Genomic DNA, 7,535 nt, shown 5'->3' on the forward strand with positions numbered 1-7,535 from the left:
TCTTGTTTGTGTTATTCTCAGTTTATACATTAAGGCAAAACTGTCATGCTGCTTTATTAACCAAGAGCACATGGGGGAATATTTAATACGTATATTTTTATTGGAATAATTCAAAAAACAAAATGTTTACAGGCTTAATAATAACATGATTTAAGCAGAAAAAAAAATTATATCCTCTGGAAAAAATGTATATATTTGCTATTTATTTAAACAGATTTATAGGCTTTACTCCAAATGGAAGTGTACAGATCCATTCCCTACGAAGGACAATGAGCCCTTGAAGTGAGTTCTCGTACAGATCAATGGAATAAAAATTGAAGGTTTCCTTTCAATAACTGACTTCTGAAAGGGCCTTTTATGAAGAGATTCAGGTGTTTACTCATCTTTGAAATGTCCAATAAATGGTGTCCAACAGCACAAATTTGGAATTTGTATGTGTTGCCTTTTTCAGCTGTTTAATTTGGGATTATACAAAAAAAACATAACATTGTAATATTGAAACAGACAACATGAAATAATTATTATACATGTAATACACATCTGACAGAAGTATAATATAAGAATAAAATATTAAGAAATAACTCATTAAATTATTCACACTGAGGGTGAAATGTTAACTAACTGCTAACCTCAAATCAACATGTTAGATAAAATCAACTTGCTTTGTTGTGCTGTGATTGATTGGCCTGTGTGAGTATTTTATATGGATCTATTACCTTGACTTTTGATTTTTAATGGTTAATTATGCTCAGTGTGAAAGGGATTTTTCTGATTTTCATGCAGCTTTATTATTATTATTATTATTATTTTTATGTTAATATATAAAATGTGCCACATTTAGGTATTTTCTATAGTTTAAGCCTTCACATGTATTACCCTTAACTTGAACCATATGCATTGCTTTGTATTGTGTGTTACCCATTCCAAATTACCAGAACATTTTCACAACAGTTTCAATGATGAGCCATAGCAAACATAAAACCCGGGATAGAGAGGCTGAGTGAATGTAGTCTGGACTGTATGGATGAGTCTCATGGGTTCAGAGACGCTGTAAAAAGACAGTATTCCTGCAGTGTAATCAACATACACTCCTATTCTAGAGGAGCTGTATACTACAGGAAGGTGAGTCTGTTTGTTATTGTGTATGAATGAGAATCTCGAGCCCATGCAGTACAAACTCCAGGACTGATCATTGTGTCCAAACAAACAATTCTTACTCCCTCCTTTCCTGCTAATATTCTTATATGACACTGATACATACACACCATAAGGCCCACTCCACTCAATCTCCCAGTAACAGCGTCCATACACAATCTCTTTACACATCACCTGACTATTAAACTCATCAAATCTGTCTGGATGATCAGGATATAGTTCAGGATATCCCTGTCTTGACTGTCTTTCAGTAATCATTCTGTTCCTCTCAGACAGACAAAGCCATCCATTCATTGTGTTTTGATCGAGAGTAAGCTGATGCGAATCTAAAGGGGAAAAAAAAGCACTGTTAAAAGCAAGTTAAAATGTTAAATGGAACTGCAATGGGTTCAATTTAGTTTTCAGATATCCTGTCAATCATACTCTAAAGTAACCATTAAACAGTTCTTTATTTCCATTCACTTTTCCAAATGAGCCTACTAACTTACATTTTAAGAAGCTGTTTCTGGGAACAGTGTTAGGTATCGTAACTGTGGAAATCAAAGTACATTAAAAAGTGTAAGTCCAGAGTAAACATTCATTCTTAAGACATTCTATGATGATAATAGATAATGGAGGACTTGTTTCTGAGAATGTCAGTCACCTCTGCTAGTTATCTTTGTGATCTCCTCTTTGGAGAATTTCTCCATTTTGTCTCTTAGCTTTCGGACAGATTCTCTTATGCCATTTAAGACAGAATTTAAGGGAGTGTAGAGTATGTCAATTTCAAGGGGTGCTGATGAGACAGACTGGAATTTCTACAGAAAAAGAAAGAATGAAATATTCATAATTTTACTTCAACCAATCAACATTTAGATTTACACAGCTCTTGCTAACTTTTAGCTAAAACTGTTAAATTACTTATAAAACTGGTAAATATATACTTATATATTAAATATGACATGGTATAGGGGATATGGCAGGTTAGGGTAATTAGTCAGGTTATTGTATAACGATGGTTTGTTCTGTAGACTATTGGAAAAAAAAAAAAGCTTAAAGGGGCTAATAATTTTGACCTTAAAATGGCTTTTAAAAAATTTAAAACTGCTTTTATTCTAGCTGAATTAAAACAAATAAGACTTTCTCCAGAATAAAAAAATATTATTACACATACTGTGAAAATTCTCTTGCTGTTAAAGTCATTTGGGAAATATTCAAAAAAAGAAAACTTAGGAAAAAAAAAAAAAAAAAAAAAACATTCCAAGAATTTTACTCTATCAGTATTAAGATTATGTTTTTGGTACTCATTACTTTCCCTTCGGAACAAGAATTGATTGCAGACCTTAGTTATTACTTGCTCACACATTATTAGTGTGCCTCTGTGGAGGCTACTTTTATGATTAACAAATTCAGAGTATCAGATTAATAATATTCTTTTATTGTATTCACTATTGCCCATTTACCCCATCATAAAACAGAAGAACTATCGGCGAAGAACCACTAACTGCATAAATTATCACAATGCAAACAACCATACTTTTTCATATGGAATAATTGTATTTGCTGCTATCTGTATTGTGAAATTACATACAGTTGTAGTCAGAATTATTAGCTCCCTTTGAATTTTTGTTTTCTTTAAAAAATATTTCCCAAATGATGTTTAACAGAGCAAGGAAATTTTCACAGTATGTCTGATAATATTTTTCTCTTCTGGAGAAAGTCTTATTTGTTTTATTTTGGCTAGAATAAAATAATTAAATTTAATTAAAAATGTAATTTTTCAAACACCATTTAAAAGGACAAAATCATTAGCCCCTTTCAGCTAGAATTTTTTTCGATAGCCTACAGAACAAACCATCGTTATACAATAACTTGTCTAATTACTCTAACTTGCCTAGTTATTCTAATTACCCTTACCTGCCTAGTTGATCTAATTAACGTAGTTAAGCCTTTAAATGTCACTTTAATCTGTATAGAAGTATCTTGAAAAATATTTAGTAAAATATTATTTACTGTCATCATGGCAAAAATAAAATAAATCAGTTATTAGAAATGAGTTATTAAAATTTGAACAGGGTACATCCATGTCTTAAAATAATCTTTTGAATACATTAATTGTAACTTTTCATTTTTGGAAATATTTTGAAATAAGAAAGTGTTTCCACCAAAAAAAAAAAAAAAAAGGAACAATATCCTGAGCTTTCTAACATTGCCTCATCTAAAAACAAAACGCACCTGTTTTTGACTGAATAAATTTGCTTAGCATCAAATTTAAAGACAATATGAGGAAAATTACAACAGGATTATAATCAGTTATGAGAAATTGAAAATCATTAAGTCAAAAACTGGTAAATATATGAGAAACTGGAGGACAATTTACACAATATAAAATTAGACTTGTGTATATATTTATATTTATATATATATATAGTTGAAGTCAGAATTATTAGCCCCCTTTGATTTTTTTTTCTTCTTTTTTAAATATTTTACCAATGATGTTTAACAAAGCAAGGACATTTTCACACTATGTCTGATAATATTTTTTCTTCTGAAGAAAGTCTTATTTATTTTATTTCGGCTAGAATAAAAACAGTTTTGAATATTTTATGAACCATTTTTAGGACAAAATTATTAGCCCCTTTAAGCTATATTTTTTCTTGAGAATCTACAGAACAAACCACTGTTATACAATACCTTGCCTAATTCCCCTAACCTGCCTAGTTAACTTAATTAACCTTGTTAAACCTTTAAATGTCACTTTAAGCTGTATAGAAGTGTCTTGAAAAATATCTAGTAAAATATTATTTACAGACATCATGGTAAAGATAAAATAAATTGGTTATTAGAAATGAGTTATTAAAATTATTAAGTTTAGAAATGTATTAAAAAAATCTTCTCTCGGTTACACAGAAATTGGGGAAAAAATAAACAAGCGGTCTAATAATTTAGCGGGGCTAATAATTCTGACTTCAACTGTATGTATGTATGTATATATATATATATATATATATATATATATATATATATATATATATATATATATATATATATATATATATATATCTTTTTTTTTTTTTTTTTGACACTAGTTAAACTGAATAGAATGGGTCTGACAAATAATAATGTTTGTTAGAAATGCCAGAAAGACATGTATTCATTGATTCTGGGACTGTCCACTTGTTCAGCCTTTTTAGAGCCACATACTAAATGCTATAAGCAAATGGCTTAGAACATTGTAGATCGTTGTAATAAGTGATGGTGAGAGTAAAATAAACGACATATTATAGGCTGTACAAATTACATAATAATAATAAAGGCGGCGTTTCTGTGTGTATCCTGGCTTGGGAAGACCTGCGGTCTTACATAATGTCTTTTCTTTCTTTCATTCATTCATTCATTCATTCATTCATTCATTTTTTTGTTGGCTTAGTCCCTTTATTAATCTTGGGTCACCACAGCAGTATGAACCGCCAACTTATCCAGCATGTTTTTACGCAGTGGATGCGCTTCCAGCCGCAACCCATCTCTGGTAAACATCCACACACACTCATTCAATCACACTTATACACTATGGACAATTTAGCCTACCCAATTCACCTGTACCGCATGTCTTTGGACTGTGGGGGAAACCGAGCACCCGGAAGAAACCCACGCGAACGCAAGGAGAACATGCAAACTCCACAGAGAAACGGCAACTGACCCAGCTGAGGCTCAAACCAGCGACCTTCTTGCTGCGAGGCGACAGAACTACCTACTCCGCCACCATAATGTCTTTTCACTTGACACAATTATTTTGACATTTCATTATATTATTATTGTTATTATCATTATTATTAGGTTTCCTAATAAGATGAAAAATGGCAATACACAATTTTTCTGAAAATAGTTTTATTGATTTGCTCTTTTTATGGCTGAGGTTAAATGAGAATCTGACTAATTATTTGTAAAAACAACAATTTGCATCACTTATCAAAGCTTAGGACAACATAATCTTTAAGCTGCTCATTTTAAAAGCTGAAAATCTTGTCATTAGAAGTTCTGTTCTTAGATGTTACCTGGAGAAAATGAATGTGATTTTGTACATGCGAAAGATTCTCCAGCTCAGCGTCACTTTCCCTCAGAGTCTCCGTATCCTCCTTCACTTGAAAAATAAGTGTTTCAGCATGATCCACTGCAGCCTTTTCCTGACCTCTGATTAGCAGTGTGACCTCAGATCGCCTTCTCATAATGGAACTTATCAGCTCATTAAAGATCTTCTCACTGTAGTTTACTGCTGCCTGGGCAGAGCACTGTTAAAAACCCCATCACAATCAGGTCTTATCACTGCACTACACATCCAATGAGAGACAATGACAATAATTAAATAGTTTTCATCTCACCTTATAAGACTTCACAGCATCCCTCAGCTTCTGAAGATCTTTTTCCCCCTGCTTGATTCTTTGCTGGAACTTTCTTTTCAAGCCTTTTAAGTGTTTCTTTGGAATAAAAATGAACAGCAAACATAAGAAATACTTGACAAGACAATGCATCATAAAAGCATGATGTACTTAAGCTTTTTTGCTCAACGTTTTTGTTTTTCCTTACAAACTTTTAAATATATTTATTTATTTTTCAAGTGTCATTCAATAAGAATCATTATACTAATTTATTCAGGAATTTAATAACGAACAAATTAGTGATTATTTTACAAGCTCTATTAATTTACTTATATCATTAACACACTAACAGTGGTTAGTATTAGTAACAGCATCCCAGTATCTGAGGGAGCTCTCTTTGCATTAGCATACACATAAAACACAAATGCTTGTGAAATCCAAATCCTCTAAAAGATTGTTAGTCTGCATTATTTAGGGCAACTGGAGCTGGGAACACTTCCCAAAAGACATTATAATTTAAACGGCATCTGCCCTAATGTTGGTCTTTTTTTATTATTTCCAAGGTTTCCATAATCCTGGACCAGGCTGTATCCTGAGCAGCTGCTGTGGTGGTCAAGGAGGAGTGGAGAGCATAAGACTGATCCTTGTAGGACCCCAGTGACAAGTCCTCCAATTGATCCTGAAGAACATCCTGTACACCAACAGATGACCTCTCTCGTCTGCAGCTTCTCCATGATGGATGTCCAGCTTTCTCCAGCCTGCGCCTAGACTGCAGCTCTACACAGGACGTTTGGCCTTAGGAGAAATGGTCGTGCCCTGAGGATTTGCTCTTCAGTGTTTGAACTCTCAGCAGTGAATATTACACCACATTGAACTGAACTAAACTGAACTTCAACACTGAAAACTAGACTGACACTATTTGAGTTAACTATAATCGTCTTTGTGAAGCTGCTTTGACACAATCTACATTGTAAAAGTGCTATAGAAATAAAGATTAATTGAATTTAAACAACAGTGTTCCTGAAAAAAAGATGAACATGCAGTATTTTTCATTTTTAATAAAAAAGTGCATTATTTCACCAGTGCCATATGTTTATACCTGTTCTTCTGCCCGCTGAGCTGCCGCTGATACAGTGTTGTGGTTTTTATGTTCATCCATTGTGCACAGCACACAAATACACTTATTATCTGTGCGGCAAAATACCTCCTTGATCTTCTCATGTTTACGGCAGACTATCTCCTGTAGCTGTGTGGTTGCATCCATCAAATTGTGTTTTTTTCCTCTAAATAAATCCTCATGTTGTTCAAGATGACTTTGACAGTAAGAGTTTAGACAAGCCATACAGGACTTCACTGCTTTGTATTTTCTTCCAGTACAGACGTCACACTGCACATCTCCAGGGCCAGCATAACCGTCAGCAGGAAGTTTAATCTTCTTCAGTTTCTCCACCATTTCACCCAGAATGGTGTTTTTACCTAAAGTAGGTCTTGGACTGTAGGCCTGTCTGCACTGAGGGCAGCTGTAGACTCCCCTCTGATCCTCTTGATTCCAGCAGCCAGTAATACAGCTCTTACAGTAACTGTGTCCACACGGAATGGTCACTGGATCGTTAAGTAAATCCAAACACACCGGACAATTGAACTCATCCTGAAAAATTCGAGCTTCAGCCATTTTACTGAATAAAAATTGAGAAGGAGACACAAACAGACAGCAAGATTACAGTTTCAGAAGTTTCTGTTTCCTCGAAGTGCGAACTGGTTAGTTATGGGTGACGTGTGCGAAACCGGTTTGTCTAGAAGCCCATTAACATGCCCATAAATGCCCACTAGATGTCAGTCTCAGATAGAAACTCAAAAACCACTACCAACCCTGTTCCTGGAGATGACTTTCCTTCAAATTTCAGCTCCAACCCTGATCAAACACACCTGCCTGTAATTAATATCAAGTTCAGATCCTATTTAATTAGTTCAAGTGTGTCTGATTAGGTGTGCCGCTAGAATCTACAAGAAGGTGGTCTTCAGGAA

The 7,535-nt window shown here is 33.8% G+C and overlaps 1 pseudogene across 1 annotated transcript; it reads right to left on the reverse strand.

Annotated features, from left to right (window-relative positions):
- Nucleotides 1-5,005: 5,005 nt before the first annotated feature.
- Nucleotides 5,006-7,208, reverse strand: ftr53 (finTRIM family, member 53; annotated as a pseudogene). The gene is given in 2 exon segments (NR_037706.2): nucleotides 5,006-5,423; nucleotides 5,514-7,208. The product of NR_037706.2 is annotated as a finTRIM family, member 53 (transcript).
- Between the last annotated feature and the right edge of the window lie 327 nt (nucleotides 7,209-7,535).

This window comes from Danio rerio, chromosome 9 (assembly GCF_052040795.2).
Source record: "Danio rerio strain M-AB ecotype USA chromosome 9, GRCz13ab, whole genome shotgun sequence".
NCBI lineage: Eukaryota > Metazoa > Chordata > Actinopteri > Cypriniformes > Danionidae > Danio > Danio rerio.